This window comes from Labrus bergylta, chromosome 16 (genome assembly GCF_963930695.1).
Source record: "Labrus bergylta chromosome 16, fLabBer1.1, whole genome shotgun sequence".
Classification (NCBI taxonomy): domain Eukaryota; kingdom Metazoa; phylum Chordata; class Actinopteri; order Labriformes; family Labridae; genus Labrus; species Labrus bergylta.
In genome coordinates this window covers 14854018-14873528 of record NC_089210.1, presented here as the reverse complement: position 1 = coordinate 14873528, position 19511 = coordinate 14854018, and the positions used below count along the sequence as shown (strand labels likewise).

Here is a 19511-nt window from a genome sequence, read left to right as displayed (position 1 = left end):
TGCCCAAATTACTCAGCCACTGGCGCAGCTAAAATATAACTTCTTGTGTCCATCTTTGTGGGGATGCATTTGAATAGTTACATAAATATGTTTGTTATGTAATTGAAGGCCCCAAATGCAATGCCAAAATGAATGAGCTCAGGTGAAACTCCTGCAATTGCTACATATACATTACATGGAGTCCTCTGCCACCGTGGGTAGGTGTGACATGCAGCGTCAAAGCGCTTTGAGTAGTCAGAAGACTAGAAAAGCGCTATACAAGCTCATGTCCATTTACCATTTACATCACAGTTTGACATGTTCATTTTGAGCAACAACACAATGATCATCTGTTTTACAATGACACAGTATAATGCTGCTGGAACATTTTTCAAAAAGGCAATTGACTGAGGAAACTCAACTCATCCTCCAAGATGTTACCGAGACAAGCAGCGTTCCCCCTGGTTTTAAATATCTGATTGCATGACTAGCAAATTAAATGATCTGATATACTGGTAAAGCAGTTTCTTGTGGTTAATTTTTAATTTAGCTTCTCTGGACTGCAGAACAATCAGAAGCAGAGGCTGTTACATAAGACGCTGACAGAGTGGCTCTGTGCTCAGCGCTGCTCCAGCTGCCCTATCCTGTCTCTTTAAATGAGGCAGATCTGCTCTGCGTGTGTGCCTGCGTGTGTATGCGTGTGCGTGGAGAAGAAATTACGAGATAGAGAGGGCCCCTCTGTTGTGGAGGAGGACTAGGTGATATCAAATAGGCCTACAGAAGAGATATTTTTGGTGTACATTCAAGCTGTTTTGGAGAGGCTGTGTATCGGCTCATCTATTCGTTTGCCTGATTTTGGACCCGTGTGCTTCTCTTGTATCCATGGGCTCGGTAGGCGCATCTCTCGCCTCCCAGTAGGACATAACGGGCAGGGCTACCTCGAAATAATTATTTATTTCGCTATCTGTGCCGCAACGTTGAGAGAAACGTGATCGAGAGGCAGCGATAACAGTGTCCTTATCATGGATTAATGCTCGAGTAAATTTTCATCTGAGAGGTAAGAGATACTGCGAAAAAAAAAAAAAAAAACAGGCCTGACGATGAGGATGGGTCTGTGGTTGCGGGATTTGTGTTGCATGTCTGTGCTTTTGATATGTCATGGAATGGTGGGTTATGGCAGCAGCACCCACACTGCGGCTCCTCCGCTCAGACGAGGCGGAAGGTTTGGGTGATGTGGGTGAATGGCGCTGGGTGTTCCAGCTCTTTGTGTGCACAACGGGGCCTTTACTAGACAAAGCTGATCAGCCGCATCGAGATGCGTATTATTAACAAACATAATGACGTCAGCGTCTGTCAGTGACGTAACCATTTGAATTCTCGATTATGCAGCAACGTAATTTTCTTATTTCTGCTCATGTGGGATGAGCAGGTGTATCACTGGTGTTGCTGTGTTTGTCATTGTACCATCCCGTGTGCTCTGTCAGCTCGTTTTGAGTGTCCATGCCATGGGTCTAAACCTCCTAATGATAACGAGCATGAGCGAGGAGTCAAATATGTTTCAATTGACATAAAGATCTCCCTCTTTTCCCTGAAACCCCTCAGTGTTGGAAAAAAAAAATCTGATTTAGTGAACTTTGTGATCCCAAAAACGTTCTTTAGCTTTATTATAATTTTTTTTTTTACAGTTGCTAAAGTTGAATATAAGGTGATTAAAGGGGTCTGTGGAGTTGACACTTTCCAAATTTCAGGTTAAATTGTACAATATATTGATTTAATTTGCCCTGCAAATACCAATGACTTTCTCACACCAATACTTTAAATTCACTTTTTAGTTGTTAACAAATGCAAATGAATTTTTTCACAAATTTAGTTTGTACTTTTAGTATAGTGTTAGCACTAACTGCTTGATAGCATCTGATCAGTCCTTCATGACTTACTTTACATACCAACCTGAATTGCACTAATCTTATTTCAATCAAGATATGTTTTGATTTTAAATTATAAAAAGAGGTGCAGCTTATGACCAAAAGACTGCTTACTTATAAAAATGTATGATTGTTGTCAGATTTACAAGAACAGCCACTTTACCAACATTTATTTCACAACTTTTTATAAAAAATAAATGTAAAACATAAAAATGTGAAATGCAGCAGATGTCTGTGTAGGCTTAAGGAGGAGACATCAGACGAGAGCTTCTGGCGGTTTAAGGGTAAACACACTCTGTGAAGGCTATAGTTCAGTGTGGCCAGCATCTCAAATGATGAAAAATAAGCTTTGAAACACTGACAGTGTTATAAAGGTATTACTACTAAAGATTCATTTTTTAAACACATTTCTGATGAAATCAGTAACCTTTTAACTTATTTATGTAGTTTTACTGTTGCTTCAAAAGGCCATTTATTCACTAAGTTCAGTGAATAGTGAGTTCCCACCCACTGATCTGTGATTGGTCTGTGGCGTCAGTGGTCGAAAATATGAGGAACTAGCGTTGTAGTTTCACCCCGCTAATCACAACAGCTTCCAGTGACGCACAAATCATAATTTTGCGTCACTGGAAGCTCCTTTTTTAGACTTAAAAATACAAAGATTTCCCATCTCAGGGGAAAATGAGGGCGGGATGCACGACCATTCAAAAATACTATCAGGTTTCTAATGATACAAAGCTTAATACAAATGGGTGAAGTATCCCTTTAATCTCTTTGCTGACATGGGTTGTTTTTGAACAAAAGTGTCACCCTGCTTTCTTTCCATAGTCAAATGTATCAGTCATCTGCTGTGTTCAAAATAGGCTTTTTATGCAGAATGCTGTCACTCCCTTTGTCCAAACCCCATCTGAGTCAATGTTTATGCTTGTTTGCTTTTTTATATCACAAAAAGGCATCAATATTAATTTCAGTCTGTTTCATAAACAGTTACAAACTCCTCAAAGCCAGTGACGATTCTAGAGTCTGTTGGGGCCATAGGCAAAAATTTACAGGGGCCCCCTCCAAATAGTGTTCATCACCATTATGTTACAAATAATCTTTTGCTAACACAAACATTTTTGAAATTTAGTAGTAGCAGAAGTGTAACATGAGTAAAATGTGATTTATAGAGCAATGAAATATTGTAAATAGCTTGAAATAAGACAAAAAGTGGATATAAACAAAGTTCAAAATACTGAAGCCACCTACTAAGAAATGTAGCAGACTGAGCTACAGTGAACCAGTCAAAGTCAATACTTGTTATGTATTTTTAGCTGGACTGCTCTTTAAAAACTTTATCTACATTAATTTCAAGAAAATTACTCAGGCTAACTGCAGAAACTTGAATTAATTGCTTAAGTTAAATAATGAATATATAGGATACATTTGCTTTAAAATGATATTCATACAACTGATATGCTGGTAGGTTTGCTGTTTTGCAACGGACAAGACGTGGAGTTAGTCATCACATCCCGGTTGAGCTTAAGAAGGCATGTCGGGTACTAAACGGGCTAAACGTAAGGCTCGGAGATTTAAGCCTTTCCTACCTTCGATCCTCATGGGGAATGTCAACTCCCTGTCCAACAAATGTGAAGAGTTGGAGGCACTTGTAAAACACCAAGGGACATATCGTGAGTGTAGTCTCGTGTTTTACGGAGACCTGGCTGAACAACAACATCCCGGACACTTCTGTCGACTAAACTGGCTTCGCTACGGACAGAGATGCGAGTGCAAAGTGCAAAGGTGGGGGCCTGGTTCTGTTTGAGAACAATCGGTGGTGTAACCCTGGTCATATAACTGTGAAAGCTGTACTGTCAGGATATTGAACTTTTGGCAGTTGGTCTCAGACTGTATTATGTACCGAGGTAGTTCTCTCACATGGTCGCCATTGTTGTTTACATTCCACCACCAGTGGTTGCTATGATGGCATGTGATGTCATCCATGAAACTGTGGCAAGAATACAGACTCATCACCCTGATGCGTTCATCCCAATATCCTGAGATTTTAATCATATCAACATCAACTCCCATCTGACTGGCTTTTCACAGTTTGTTGACTGTCACACAAGGGAAAATAAAACACTTGATCTGCTGTATGCTAACATCAAAGAAGCTTATAGTGCTTCAGCTGTACCACCACTAGGCAGATCAGATCACAACCTGGTCTTTCTTCAGCCTTCCTATGAACCCTGTGTACTTAGTCAGCATGCAGCCATTTGCTCATCCAGGAAGTGGACACCAGAGGCTAGTGATTCTTTAAGGGACTGCTTTGAGCGCACAGATTGGAGTGTACTGCTGGAGTCACAAGGGAACAACTCGGACGTTAACATGGACAGAATAGTTGAACACACTACATACTATATTCATTTTTGCTGGGAAACTGTGATACCAGTAAGGACTGTACGGTGCTTTCCCAATAACAAACCCTGGATCACTAGTAACATCCAAGAAAAAGGGAGGCCTTTAGGGATGGAGACAGGGTGAAGCTCAAGAGTGTGCAACATGAGATGAAGAGGGCATTAAAGATACGTTGAAGCTATACAAATAAAGATTTATTGATTAAAGCAGGCAAGGACGAACTACAAAAAGAAAGTAGAGAGAAAGCTGCAGCAAAATGACACCAAAGAGGTGTGGAGGGGAATGAGGACCATCACTGGCTATAGTAAAAATAGCTGCCAGTTTACCACGAGTGATGATGATGTTGATAAAAGCCAATGTCTTGACATGGTGGTTAGTGTGTGTCCAGCACCAGCAGATATAGCCTCACTCATTCCCTCTACCACTACTTTAGCTGGAAGATTCCTCTCCCTATCTCCTCCACACATAGCTGCACTCCTCACACTGCTGCTGCAACTTCCCCCTCACCTGGGACCCCCTCCCCTGTTCTTCACAATTGGTGATGTGAGGTCAGAGCTTCAGAGGCTGCATCCTGGAAAAGCAGCTGGTCCTGATGGGGTGTGTCCCAGACTGCTTAAAGTCTGTGCAGCCCAATTGGCGGAACCACTCCAGTGGATCTTTAACCTCACTCCACGGAAGGCGAAAGTTTCGCATCTCTGGAAAACACCATGTCTCGTACCAGTACCTAAAGTAGGCCGTCCAGACAAGATAAATTACTATTGGCCGGTGGCTCTCACATCACACATCATGAAGACACTGGAACGGTTACTTCTTCGCAGTCTTGGACAACAGGTTTGACATGCAATGGACTCTCCACAGTTTGCGTACCAGCAGCATATTGGAGTGGATGATGCTGTGCTTTACATGCTCCACAGGGTCTACTCCCACTTGGAGGCGCTGGGTAGTTATGTGAGGATTATGTTCTTTGATTTTTCGAGCGCTCTCAACACCATCCAGCCCCCTCTTCTAAGACACAAACTTCCTCTCTCACTGCCTGGATCACACATTACCTGACAGGATGACCACAGTTTGTCAGGCTGGGGAACTGTGTCTCTGGTACGGTGGTTAGCAACACAGGGGCTCCTCAGGGGACTGTGCTAGCTCCATTCCTGTTCACATGGTACACGGCCGACTCCCAACAAAAATCTGAATTCTGCCACATTCAGAAATACTCTGATGACATGGCTATTGTGGCGTGCATTAGGAATGGGCCGGAAGGTGAGTACAGGGACCTGATAACAGCCTTCAGTGACTGGAGTGATAAGAATGGCCATCTGCGGAACACTGCAAAATCTGGACAACAAACTTGACTGGACTGACGCTGTCTACCGAAATGGACAGAGCCGACTCTTTTTGTTGAGGAGGCTCAGGTCTTTTGATGTGTGCAGTGAAATGCTGGAGATGTTCTATCAGTCAGTGGTGGAGAGTGTTCTTATTTATGGTGTGATCTCCTGAGGGTACATGCCTGACAAGAACACTATGCAGCTTGACCAGCTGATAAAAAAAGGCTAGCTCAGTTTTAGGCAAGTGCAAGGACTCACTGAGGATTGAAGTGGAGCGATGCGTGCGAAAGTAAGGACAGAATATATTGGACAATGTTAGTCATCCTCTTCATGACATTATTGCAGGTCAGAGAAGTAAACATACTTTGCTGGAGGGTAGAGGTGTATATGACCAAAAAAGTTATCACAGTTTTAAATGTGCACTTACATACTAAAGAGATGTGCAAATCCAGTGATACATATTTTAAAGTGCAAATAAGTCTACAGACATGTTATCAGCTAGTTAAGGCTAGACTAAACTGGTTTCTTCATCTTTCACTCTGAAGCAAAAGTCAGACTTTCAATTTGGAAGAAATAATGATTTGACATTTATCGTGATAATTATCAATGTCGACTGATATGACATTTTTTATCGTGATAACATTTTTAGTCAAATCGCCCAGGCCTATAACTGAGACAAATTGGGGGGGACAAAGTGACCTCACGACAAAGCTATGTGAATTCACTGGTACATCAAGATTACTCCGTTGCGGAATCGACATGTAGATACAACGGCATAATGATAGCAGAGTTTTATAATGGTGCTATACAGAATAATGATCTGAAAAAGGCTGCTATTAACAAAAAGGGCACCTCTGCACATAGATACTTTAAAGTATGGTCAGTCAAAATAAATCATGCTGAGTTACTTTAAACAGGAGGTCAACTTGCCTGAACAATTAGATGATGATGTCACGCTCATATAGACATAGGTAGTCCACTTCAAATACACAGCTGTGTGTAGGCTGGCATCATGTACTGATCTTAAGCAATTTGATTTCAGGCACACAGTCCAACATGTGAAGATGTATCTTGTTGGTTTTCTCACATGTGAATCAGAAATGATTTATTTGCATTCCCACATGTAGAAAATATATGTGAAAAACAAGACCATTTTTTGGAATTGTCTTTTGTTTGTCAGTTCTTCCACATCAAATATGTGTAATACCACATCTGCCAGCAGTTTACAAAAACATATCAATCACATGTGCTGTAAATTCAGAGTAATCTGGGGATTTAATATCTTAACCACTGTTTGTGTTTATTGTTTATATTTAATATTTATACTTTGTACATAGAGAGCACAGAAGAAAAATCCCTTGTGTGTTTAAGCATACCTGGCCGTTAAAGCTGATTCTGATTCTGATTTTACAATGATGGCAGAGACTGCTATATAAAGTGCCCAGCAGTGCACACACACTCATTCACATGCCGCCAGGTTATCAGCGGGAGCAATTTGTGGTTAATTGACTTTGAATAATGTTTTTTTATTTTTTATTTTTTTTTATCATTTATTTACACCTGAGGCCTTTGAATATCACCAGGGGTGGAAGCTGAAAAATAAGTTTGATACTGTCATACGCATCATTATAATTATAGGTTACATTTGAGTAATACACAAGTTCAGTGGTATACATTTAAGTAATTATGCAAAATTTCATTTTGGGAGCTTTCTATCTGCAGCTGCGTTTTTCTGGTTTATTTTTTCTTTTTTTCATATTTTTCTTATATCAAAAGTTTGCTTTCGCTTAGGAAAATATGCTGCCCTGCTACTAGTTGATTACTCTTTTTTTTAAATTTGGGTTTAGTGCTGCAAATCTTCTTTCATCACCTTTATGCAAGCATGCTGATGGAATTGCCATAGAGTTTAAAAACCAGTGGCAATGACCAAAATTGTAAATAGCCACTATAAAAAAGGATAAGCAAAGCCATTTAAGAAAAAAGGAAATCCTGAGTGTGTTGTAATCACGTTTGGTACAGGCCTATAGGAATCCTAGGAGAAGACCCCAGTCTGATTTTTACTTCTTCACGTGTGTGTAAAAATGGTTCAATCAGGAGAGACTGAATTAAGAATGAACAATTACTTATTTAACAATATAGGAAATAAATGTGCAAAGTCTTTGGGGATTATACTCCATCATGACGACTTCATGGTAATGAGACCGACAGCAGGATAGGACGCCCTTTATGGAGTCTAGAGTGGTGGTGATGATAGCAGAATTCAGGATATGATGAGGAGTGGGTTTCTGAGGCTGTATCTGAACTCTGCTGAGCTGGAATGGAGGTGACTGGGGCCGAGGAGGGTTGCAGCGATTGCACTGAAATGACAAACTGACTGTGGAAGAGAGAACAGGTTTTAAAATTTGACCGCAGCTGTACGATTGGTTGAGAGAGGTTGTGGCAGAGTCGGGTTGGATTATTACTTAAAGAGTAAACGCCCAAAATCAGCTGATCTCCAGAGCAGGGAGACAGAGGAAGTGGTAGAGAGGGAGCGGCTAAATTGAATGAAGAAATTGATTTTTAGAGAATATAACCAGGCTTCCTGCATGAACTTACGCTGAGCTCCATATAGTTGTCCTAAGCACATTTACATAGATGCAAATTCTCATGCATATGCATAGATACAGTATATACTGATAGTCACTTGATATCCTTATATTGGCCAATATTATCGGCTGGCCGATTAATCGGACGGGCTATAATACTTTCAAATGCATATTTACAGGCAGCAATATATCAATGTCCAAATGAGGTCTCAGGGAGATCTCTGCAGGTTTGGTTATGGGCATCCAGGGGCCCATAGCTGAACTTCCAGTCAGGTCTCTGGAAATGGGCGCAAAGAGATGCCCAACATGCTTCTCACTTCTCTCTCACCCCCACGGTGTCTTTTCATCGCCTTCAACAGTAATTTGAATTAAAGTTAATCCCTGTTGTCAAACCATGCCACTCTCTCAACTAAACCAGCCCTGGGGCTCACAACTTTAATCTCCTGGCAGTCCAAAGCTCCTGTGCTGATCAGTGGAGTAAACACCAAGACAACCCCTGTTCCCAGTTCCTGACACTGGGCAGAGTCAGCTATTACGACCACTAGCTGCTTGGCTTACTGTGATCTGTAGCTAACTCAAGCAGGACTCTAGCTGGCCAAAGTGGGGTCCTAAGTAAAATCACAAAATGTAGCTTTCACTTAAGATTCTTTATCTGTGAGAACAAAGCACAAGTTACAAATTACCAAAAAAGCTATTTCAAGAAAGATGTTTCTTATTAAAATTAGCTTAAACCTGTAATACGATTCAGTAGCTGCCAGACCGCGGTAATTTCAACACAAGGGTAACTTTAACCCCAAATAAATAAATCACAAATAAGTTAGATTGATTATTTAGAAAGTGATTGATCATTGCAGTGATGCTTTAGGTGTCACATGACAGGACAAGTCTCTCCCTCCTCCAATTTACTTGGTGCTATATGCCAGGGATATATTTACCTAATTAACTTGTCATCCACTTTATTTATTTTTTCCAATGAAATTATAATATATATTATAATATGTATGCCTCTTTCTGTTTGTCACTCACTGCATGTCTCATGACTGAGTTCATTAGCATTATTTTTTATTAAATCAACTTTAAACAAACTGAAGTTTATATTCATCTTCACCACTCATCTGTTTTTGTATTGAGCCACGTGAGGAGGAAGCTTGATTGTATTGCATATCAAAACTATTACAATCAACACGGTAATGTTACCAAATTGCATGAGGTGCATGCAGGAGGGATGTAATTAAGTGGCCTTTTACACCACAGTGTGCAGAAAACAAATTTGTATTTTTTTGTAGACATACATCTGTAAATGGGGCATTTTGACACCAGCTTGATGTGTACAATAGAAAAATGAGTAAGAGCTGTTTGATTGAGTTTTTGTTTTCGTAGGCCTGCTTTCAAACAAAGAGAAAATAATGAAAAAGCCCTTCCCAAACATGAGGCCCCACAGAGCCCCATGCACAGTTCCTGTTCTGTTTATAGGGAGGGGCTGAAAATTGGCATCACTTGGCTGACGAAGCTCAAGCAGAGCAATCTCTCCATCAGAAACTATTTTTGAGTAACATTGATTGGTTTTTTAAAACATTTTATAAAGTTGTGATTTTGTCAACAGTGGGGTGTGGTCATTGGACATAATGAGCTCCTTCATCATTTACCTGGAAGTGGTTGAATAATCGATGAGTTCACCGTCTTATCTCCCTCTCTCACTCCCATCAGTATTAAAAGCTGGACCACCAGACTCCCTTACAGATCTGGAGGACTTTTTTGTGAAAGCAGGGTTTGATGGCTTTTTGTGTTTCTGATTGACAGTTTTTTAAAAAAATGCAATTTATATGCATTTTTTTTCTTGCTGTTAATAATAATACTATATATATAGCACTTCCAACTAAAGTGTTGTACATAGCTCATAAAAAAGACATTTCAAAAACATTTCAAAAACACACTAAGACAGAGAACATCAGTGAAGCATACAGATAACTGTTGACTCATAAGCAACAGTAAAGTGAGTCTTTATCTTTGCTTTAACCACCTCAACAGAACGAGCCTGCCTGATGTCCATTGATAAACTGTTCCATAAAGTTGGAGCACGGAATGAAAAAGCCCGCTCTCCAACTGTCTTCTTTTTGTTCTTTTTGACCTTCGGACAATAAGGATACCATTCCCCTGGGAGCGCAGAGGACATATAGGGCCACCAAGTCAGTCAGGTATGCTGGTGCACTGCCATTTACAATTATAAGCTATTATAGGTTAGCAGCAGCAACTTAGGGCGCGGTCACACTGGCCATCCGTACCGTGCCCAAGCATGCTTTAACCCTAAAGTCCAGTTCGTTTGACCAGTGTGACCGCTCTGTGCCGTACTCAGGCACGGTACACTTCCTTGGCCTTGGCACACGTCGGAGTGGTGCGCTTCAGAACGGTACACTTCATGCACGAGCACAAGCACGCGGGTACACAGCGTGTATAATAATAACATAAAGCATGCATGCGTTGTATTACGACGTTATGTACAAGAGGTAATCATGCTTAAGCACGGATAGTCCTGTGTAGTGTGACCGTGGGCCGTGCCGGCTAGAGTGGGAATGGTGCAGTGGGGGGCCAATCGTGCTAGAGTACAGCACGGTACGGATGGCCTGTGTGACCGCGCCCTTAAAGTCGGCTCTCACCTGGATGGGAAGCCATTGAAGAGAGGCCAACACCAGGGTGATATGGTCTTTTGTTACAAGCTCCGGTCAGAACCTGAGCTGCTGCAGTCTAAACCATCTGGTCTTTTGGTAGACCTGACAGTATAAAATGTCTATAACCTAACCTAGATGAAACAAAGGCAGCATCCTTAAACGGCAGGATTAATCTGATATTAACAAAGTTTTTTGGCTGGTAATGGATGACCTGGATGTACTGTCCTATTTCATACTGTCTAGGTCCTTGCTTGTGTTGTGTTTACCCTCAGATGTACTTTGCTTTGGAATAAAGCATCTGCTAAATGTAATTGTAACATTATAACCCTGTACTGCAGAGCATTTATCTGCCAAGCAACTACAGTGTTGCTCTTGGTTAATCATACAATCGCACGGGTCTCCTAAAATGTCATTTATAACTTAAACATTGAATTTATGTACAGGTACATGTGGAAATCAATTTTGCAGCTAGCTGTGTCAGTCAAATGGGACAGTGATATTCTGTTCTATGGGAAGGGCTAAAGTCAGCATATTACATAACAGAGTGGTGGGAACCTGGGAGCAGTCCTCCTGCTGCTGATGTAGAGAGATGACAGCAACAGCGATATCAGGCCATGGGCAACTGCATTCATTTCCACTAAGAAATGTTTTCACTATGTCAATCTATGTTGAATGCAAACAAGAAAACAGAGAGCAGCTTTGTCAAACAGCGTGATGTTAGTGGTATTTTGACTCTCTTGACTACTCACTTGTTTTCATTCAAATATTAGACAAGATAAATTATTTCAAATAGTTTAGGATTTAATAAATAAAAACCACATTTTTATGGCCACAGCCAGGAATGATCTCCTGTAGCATTCTGTCGTGCATTGCGGGGGAATGAGTCTAGCACTGAATTCTAGGTTTCTCCGGATCGTTCATGGCCTGCTGCTTTGCCCCCCGTTTATAAATATATCTTTATCATTGTTGTTGTTGTTGTTGTTGCTCTGTTTGTCCCTTGGTGAAAAACCTGGTGAAATTTTGACAGATGGCTGTTCATCATGAGCCTGCTTTTGGACAATATTTCTGTGTCTTAAGAAGTTTTTTCCTGCCACTGTAACTTTGCTAAATGTTGCTTAGTGCTGTGCTCATGATGGATTAACATTGGGTCTTTGTAGTATAGCAATAATAAGGTCATTTGCCTGCTCTTTGTAAAATAACAAGTAAGGTCTTTTATCTGCTCTTTTGTGATATTAAATAGTTAGGTATTTTTGTAAAGTGTCTTGACATAACATTTTTTTATGAATTGATTGATAAAGATTGATTGACTAAATGGGCTTTGCCAGCACGTCAAGGTGTGGGTGGGAGAAATTCAGCTTAACCCCAACAACATCACTGAGCTTGATGACCAGGGGGGTATTCCATCAAAAGAAGAAAGCCAGGCTCACATGGAAAAGTCAGGCTGAAGCTAATGCCATCTCCCAGTTCACTTCAGTCCAAGCCTAAAGTCGTTCCACTAACGCAATCCAGCCTTATTTAATCATGGCTGACTCAAGACAGGCTTGCAAAACCCTGGCTGTGTGCACGCACCTGAGGTTTATAAGAAGCCCAAATGAATGGATGACTGTAAAGACGATCAATTGAGTCACAGAGATGGGAGAGTTAGAGCTTTTTTTCAATGGCTGGTGCAGTAGTATGAAGAATTTAAAGATAATGTTGCAAGGAAATGCAGACTTAAATAAGCCATGGAGATGACATGTCAGAAAATGCAGACTAAATGCGCAATTTATGCAAATGTTTCAATTCAAGTGCATTTCACTCTATATTATTCTGTGTTCTTTTATCTTTTGTAAAGCACTTGGCATTGTCTCTGTATTCAATGTGCTGCACAAATAACTTAACTTTCCATTGCTATTTTTATAATAAATGAACTTTGAGGCAACAGATAGACAGACAGATACTTAATTCATCCTGAAAGAAATGTAAGTGTCCAGTAGCAGCTTATAAGACACACATGACAAGAAACATTTGTTACATCTAATGACACCTGCTGCTCCCCCTCCCTTTATTTATATAGCCAATTAATCTGCACAAAAGTTTAAAAGAAATCCCTAAAGAGAGCAACATTAAAGATGTAGGCCTACAATTAAAAAAAATGACATAAACCAATAAAATGTGAATTAACCCATACAGGAATAAGAATACAAAACTATACAATTAAACACATAGACATGTCCAATACAGTGTAGACCTCTGTTATACAGTGGCACAGCAGCATGTATATGGCAAGGTAGCCTATCAGGGTCTGAATGGAGGGTGTGCAAATTTATAATAAATCCATCCATAAAATAAAAATAAATAATAGTGATTTTCTTTCTTTCTTTCTCTATCTATTAAATGATCTCACCCAATTTTCCTTTCACTTTATTAAGCTTTATTGGCATGTCTCTCTCTCTCTGTCACCCTACTCTCTTTCTGTCTCTCTGTCTTTGTCTGTCTGCCTGTCTCTCTTGTTTCACAGCCATTTAGAGACAGAGTAGGGTGGGTCCATGTGGGATGTGACCATAAATGTGACCATTTATGAAATCGTGTCCTTTTTACCTTATTTTCACATTTGTCTTTTGCATGAGTTTCATGTTTTTTATTTTATTTATTATAACATGACATGAGTGATGTGAGCATGGAGACTCACCTAATGGAACCGACATTCATTGACACACAGCTTAATTAAGCTCGACAGTTAGCCTGGCCCGGAGCCGACTTGTTCACCATCATAAGTCACCATGGTAACTCAGTGGGGGTTCATATAAACCACGGTGATGGAACGAAATTCCCACTTACATGAGCCAGACTTATCAATATAAGCGAGAATACTCCTTAATCCTACTCCATGGAATACCCCTCAGTTTGTTATGTCTGTTTGTGTCTGCTACTACACAGCAGCCACAGTGACAACCACGGATTCATAGAACATCCTCAGGATCATCATACAAATGTTTTAGGGCCTCAGCCTTCTCAGGAAGCAGAGACTGCCGAGGCCCTTCTTCTGGACAGCCTCAGTGTTCTTGGGTCAGTCTGGTTTATTGTTCAAGTACACTTCTCAGCTGTAATCCTCCACAATGTCCACACTGACCCCCTGGATGGAAACAGATCCACTGGCCTGTAATTAGCCTCCAAATCCCTGCTGATGTAGCCGACTACTAGAGTCATAGAAAACTGGAACTAACTTTGCTATCACTATATTTAACAATAATCACTATGCTGTCACTTTAACTTGTTGCTGTCCATTTCAATTACATTGAAATATTACTAGACACTTCATACCTCACTATTTATGTCTCCATTTGTAGGGTTTATACCCCCACCTCAAACTATTGAATGGTGGTCTCACACATTTTCTGCTCATTTTCTTTGTGCCCCATGTTGCTTCTATCTCTTGCATTGATGAGGAGCGAATATAACTACATTATATTTATGTTCCCCTTTTCAAATTGTAAATGTAACAAGCATATTTTAACGGAGTGTCTTTGTAAGTTCTCAGTCATCCAGGTCATAGTAAATTATTCAAATTAACGTTCTTCCCTTTCCAGGAAGTGCATTTTGTCATCCTCAAAGGAGCGTCCTTTGTCCTTCAGATGTAAATGGACAGCAGAATCCTGTCCTGCCGAGCAGCATCTCCAATGCTGTTCCATGCGTCTGTAGTGGTTTATTAGTCTCTCAAATGTATAAAACCCTGCATTCATCTTCACACTGGATAGCATAAACAACATTGCTGTGTTTTTGCCTGGGAGTTTTGTCCTTGGGGTGGACCAACTTCTGCCTCAAGGTGTTGGAGGGTTTGATGTGAAACGGAATGTTGTGTCTTTGGAATATCTTCTTGAGTTTGTCGGATAGTCCAGACAAGTTTTCTCCTCTTCCTTGTTAGCGCTGTGTTAATGATGGTCTGTAATTCTCCTTGTGGGGAGTGGTGGGGCGGTGCACTAGTGCCCTCTATTGATCAACTGCCCACAACACACATTCAGACACACAAGCAGTGTTTAACTTTAGTTGTCCGCCATTTGGCCTTTGTTACTACCTTCGATGGTGGATCAGGGTCATAGTGACTTGTCAGACATTGCACAAAGGCATAATGGGGCATTACCATCCTGTCTTCAACTGGCAATCTGTAAGTGGCAACTGTCAGCTTCTCACCCAGCTGAGCCTGCCGGATGTTGTCAAAAGTACTTCAAAAGTTAAAAAAAAAACATGACCCTCACAGTGCTCTCTGGCCTATCCAGATGAGTGTAGTTGCAGAAGAGCAGGAAAGTGAAGCATCCTCATTTCTCAGTCAGGTCTGGTGGGAGTCTGAAGGGAATCTCTGTGAGGCCTGACCCTGGGCCGGAGCTACTTCAGGAGTCACTCCAAGGTCTTCATGATCTTACACATTGGGTCAACTGGTCCATAGTCCCTTGAGCCGTTTTTTTGCACAGGCACAACGCTGTCTTCAACCGCACAGGGACCTTTGGTATGCACATGTTGGAAACACCATGAAGCACTCCACAGAGCTGTAAGGCACATGCTTTGAGCACCCTGGGGCTAAGACTCTCAGGGAACAAATGTGCCTTGCCTGCATGCAGTTTCATCCACTGACCATGTTGGAGTTTTCTAACAAGGTCAACAGTAAAAGACATACAGCAGTGGATGTGACAGGCATGTGAACACATATGCTCTCTCCTCCATCCTCTTTCCCTGTGCAGATGTACACGCATGTACCCATTCACGTACGTGCATACACAAATGCAGAGTTGCTTCATCAGTGTTTTAACAAGTTACTCTGAAGCAGAGTCAGACACACACACACACTCTCTCTCTACGGCTCTCTAGCCGTTTTCACATGTGCGCTCCTGAAATTTCAAGAACATTTCTATAAAATTTTAGGAAAATTTCAGGCACACTGCCTCTGAAATCTTCCTGACAAACCAGAGTATTGAGAGGGGTCAGGAGGCAAGATATGAAATAAAGAAGAACAAGTCGGAAGTTACAGAATCAACCAAGTATTCTATTCATAGCTTTCGGTCACATGACCAGTGTGGAGGGCAAAAAACGCTCAGGAAAGTATCAAGTGTCACACTGGCCATCCGTACCATGCCGTAATCAAGCACGATTGGCCCCCCGCTGCGCCATTCCCACGCTGGCCGACACGGCCCATGGCCACACTACACAGGACTATTCGTGCTTAAGCACGATTACCTCTTGTACATAATGTCGCAATACAACGCATGCATGCTTTATGTAGCGTGCTCAATTGACAAACAGGTGGGAGAGAGAGAGAGAGAGAGAGAGAGAGAGAGAGAGAGAGAGAGAGAGAGAGGCGCTGTGGACGTCATTGGCGCTCTTTTCCAAATATATGATATTCCCTGTATTTTTGCTGCCTACAGATTGTGTCTTGTACCCACATCCTCTTAACTCTGTGTCTGATCGGGTAAAAAAACGATCTCAAATATAAAACATCCGGAAAAAATAACAGAGCAGTGTTGGTCATACAGCGACTGTTGTCAACAGACTGTTGTCATAGAGACAGGAGGACATACAGCGCTTTTCTTCTCAGCGCACAAACGCTTCATGCAAACACTCTCGAGCATACAGCGCTTTTCTGGCCGGAAAAAACGGCGGCCTAACAACATCCTGAGCACATTTTCAAAATTGTGCTTTGAGCGTTCCTTTGTGATCATGTAACAATATAGGGATTTAATAAAAACTTTATGTAGTCGGAGGCATCCTTCCATCCATCCATCTGTGCATTTAGAGACTAAATCTTCAGTTTTTGAAATGAACTTAGAACTCAGTAACAGAGTTTGTTTGGCTCAGTTTACACCTACGGCAACAGGATGTAGGTTTACATCACTTTAAGTTCCTGATTGTGTTCACACCTGCATGATACAGTATATACTGTACAGGCATGGTGAAAACATGATAAAACAGCTGAAGCACTGTTTGATAAGAGTAAATAATTAAATTCATGTGTTATTATTGTTTCTTTGGTGAAAGCCCGCAAAACCCTTTTAAAAAATGTTTTTTAAGAGACTGAATTGTCTTCCTATTTACGTGTAAAGTGGATCTTTGTGATGCCTAAAAACTCTTGACTTTGTACAGGGAGTTAGCATCAGTAGAGTTATTTTACACCATGATGACATTTCCATCGGTCCTTGATAACATGCAATACAACATATCACAGATCAACGCAGCTCAGACACACTGCAACTTAAAACCCTTATCGTGCCTATTACTTCTCCCTTCCCCCGAAAACTGCATCTCCTTACCACTTGCCAACTTGAATATCTGGAGCCCACTCAGGGAAATGTGTTGGTAACTGCCGTATGTGTCACAAGAATGTTGCAAGAACTTGATAGTGCAGTTGAGGTCTTTACATATCTTCAATAATGCGCCTAAGATTGACATACTCCACATGTCTTAATTGGATTATTGTTTACTCAGAATATGACCATATTTGGAATAAGGTTATCAGAAAAGGGTGTGACATATTCAACATCAGTGATGATGTGAGCTTTTCAAAATAAAAGACAGTTCTTGCATTTCTGCAGATAATTTCCCCAGGAAGAATGTGTGACTTTTTGATCCAGTAGATGTCGCCCTTGAACACCAGCACTAAACTTGTTCTACTCCAGCGGCACACCTCCAACCCCCCTTCACTTGCGTTGGCACGAAGAAGTTATGAATTAGAATGCACCATTAAGCACAAGTGGCGGACAAAAGTGTCCTTTGCTCGACCTGCAATTACCTTTGACCTGCATTGATATGTTAGCATGCTAATGCTACCACACTGTGGTTAACTCGTAGCTTCATATTGTACATAAATTGACACTGAATGACTGTAATCTAAAGACACTTAAATGACATCCAAATAAGCAATGAGTGGGCTATGTTATTCTTCCTTTCTCTAGTCCTTGACTAAAACAGCTTTATACGCTGAGACTATCCCTGTTGGACAGGAGGGGGGCCAATTGGTCTCCTGAGGCAAGACATGACGTAAAAAACAACAAAGCTGAAGTGGCAGTAACATAGTCTGCTATATGATGATATAATGAAAACATATGCCTTACTATCTGTAGGAGCTAAAATGCTTGGTTTTATTGATCCTTGCAAGAAACCCAACACAACACTGTGAATTTGTAATTCAAGTGTAATTCTGATACTGAACACTGGGTGGAGTCTTGACTTGTGCTGTGCGTAAAGCCAAGGCTCCAGGTAATTGGATTCAGGTGTGTGTTTGGAAGCATTTCATTAGCCTCATTGCCTAGGTCATATTTTAAGGTTTTCAGAAAAGATGAAAAAACACTTTCCGAGTCATGTCATACGAGTCCACACCTCTGCTGTTCATAATTCAAATGTTCAACTGAAAGTACATTTACTGTCGAAAGATAGCTTAACAGATGAATCAACGAGAAGAGCTAATGCTTCACTTGTGGTTAGCAGAGCCCTGTTTTTATGGGGGCCACCATCTTTGTATGTAGCGTCAAAAATGCCTAAGTCAAAGAGATGACTTAGGCAGATAATGATGTTTGAATAACAAGCATTCTGATAGGCTGAGGACATAGGCAATAATGCACAGTGAATCAGCAGTGTTAGAGAGTAGAGTTAGGCATATATCACAATTTGGCTTGACTTGAATATAACAGTTTATGTTCCATTATGTATTGGACAGAATGAGACATTTATGGGCATTATTGAACCCCGGTCATGAACTTAAATTAACAGATTGAAGACTCTATCAGTATCAGACATTTGTTTGTTGCGCCAGGAGCACACGTCCGGAAACAGTTTCACAGCTCACATCTCAGTGGTGACTGCTTTGGACAATATAGGGTTTGTTTTAAAATAGTCACCACAATATCAATGCTATGTGAAGCTCCAAAGAATCTCAATTCCCTTGTATAACTATGGTTTTAGGGTACCTAAGTTTGCAGTTACATGCTCAGTTTGTAAGCATTTGTTTGCTAAATGCTCGTTTTTTAATTGGAGATGTTTTATTTATGGAAATTCAATCTGAAAAGCAACATCTTTCCTTAAAGAATATGTAGATTCCGCTGCCAGGGGGCTCTCAATCAATACTAAAATAACAAAAGATGACGTCAAGCGGGGAATCAGAATCAGAATCAGAAATACTTTATTAATCCCAGGGGGAAATTCGGTGTTACCATTGCTCTTCACACAATACAGCAGTAGGAAATAAAATAGAATAGAGATAATAAAATAGGCAATAAAATGAGCAATAAAATAAGCAATAAGTACCAATTAGGGCTACAATAATAGGATATATACAAGAAATAGCAATATTTACATTAAATAACAAAGTTGTTTGTGAGGCTTGAGAACAAGAACTGATGCAGTATGATAACTGTGATAATATCATAGCATGAATATAGAGCTGGGCAGTGCTAAATGAGAGATACTTTCTGATGATTCTGAAGCGATTGGATTTATCGTTTTTGCAGATGTAAGTAACGTGTTTTTCTCGAATTGTAGATGTGAGTCCAGAATGATCCCTTGACATCTTTAACCACATTGATGGTCTCATTATTTATTTGAACTAAAAATGATTCTTTATCCCTTTGTTTATGTTAAGTTAGAAGACTCAAGCCTCCCGGGTATGATCAAGGA

General features: G+C 40.7%; 1 protein-coding gene across 1 annotated transcript in view; it reads left to right on the top strand.

The window, feature by feature from the left end:
• The first annotated feature begins 646 nt into the window (after window positions 1-646).
• Window positions 647-19511, top strand: part of fbxl16 (F-box and leucine-rich repeat protein 16) — a 32678-nt gene continuing 13813 nt past the window's right edge. Inside the window, exon 1 of the mRNA XM_020649613.3 lies at window positions 647-1036. The gene's annotated coding sequence lies outside the window, so the exon portion shown is untranslated. The remainder of the gene's footprint in view (window positions 1037-19511) is intronic.